General features: G+C 41.7%; 1 long non-coding RNA gene across 1 annotated transcript in view; it reads left to right on the top strand.

Annotated features, from left to right (window-relative positions):
• Positions 1–405: 405 nt before the first annotated feature.
• LOC103583339 overlaps positions 406–707 on the top strand; it is a 2,940-nt gene continuing 2,638 nt past the window's right edge. The window contains exon 1 of the long non-coding RNA XR_549851.1: positions 406–523. This is a non-coding gene — a long non-coding RNA (uncharacterized LOC103583339). The remainder of the gene's footprint in view (positions 524–707) is intronic.

The following is a 707-nucleotide window of genomic DNA, read 5'->3' as shown; positions in this document are numbered from 1 at the left end:
GATCCAAAATATTATTTTCTATATGATCTCGCAATTTTGAGTTTTAAGAGAGTGCTAAATAGCTTTTGCTATAGCCATGAAAAAAACATTTCCAAGAGGGACTTTTGGATCAGTTTTGATGTAAAACACTTGTTTTTATAAGTAAAACATTAGGCCATTTTACTTTCCTTAAGGTAGTTAATTTCTCTATTAAATAGACTGTACTTACTTTGGTTCAAATGGCTTTTAAGAAGAAGAGAGTGAATTTGACAGTAGCAATTTTTCCCATAAAGTCTACAGATGAACCTCTGATGCTGCAGATGGGCAGATGTTTTCTGTTCTGCTCTTCTGGTGGGGTGGGCTTTGCAGAGATGATTCCTTTCATCAGTGGGTGATAGCTTGTTTCTCTGTCCCTGTCTCAGGATATTTTGCTCGAGTCCATGGTGTCAGTCGGCTTACAAAGGCGTTTCTACAAAAGACAGAATGTCATTGTCAAATTCTCAACCTTGGGGCTGGGATGGATACCACCTTCTGGAAATTGAAGGTAAGTTAAAATTCCCCTTCTCCCTCCCCAATTATTTACATTTAATTTTTTTTTTCCTTTGTGTCTTTTTCCATGTCCGGCAACGGATTGCAACCCTCAGTGTCGCGCCTGTACCGGACCGGGTCCGGCAACGGGATCGCAACCCTCGGTGTTGCTCCCGCACCTCGCTCAGCCAGTGAGCGGG

This window comes from Galeopterus variegatus, unplaced genomic scaffold (genome assembly GCF_000696425.1).
Source record: "Galeopterus variegatus unplaced genomic scaffold, G_variegatus-3.0.2 Scaffold21835, whole genome shotgun sequence".
In the NCBI taxonomy this organism is placed as follows: domain Eukaryota; kingdom Metazoa; phylum Chordata; class Mammalia; order Dermoptera; family Cynocephalidae; genus Galeopterus; species Galeopterus variegatus.
Note: the sequence above shows the minus strand (reverse complement) of the source record. Positions and strands in the feature narration are given on the sequence as shown.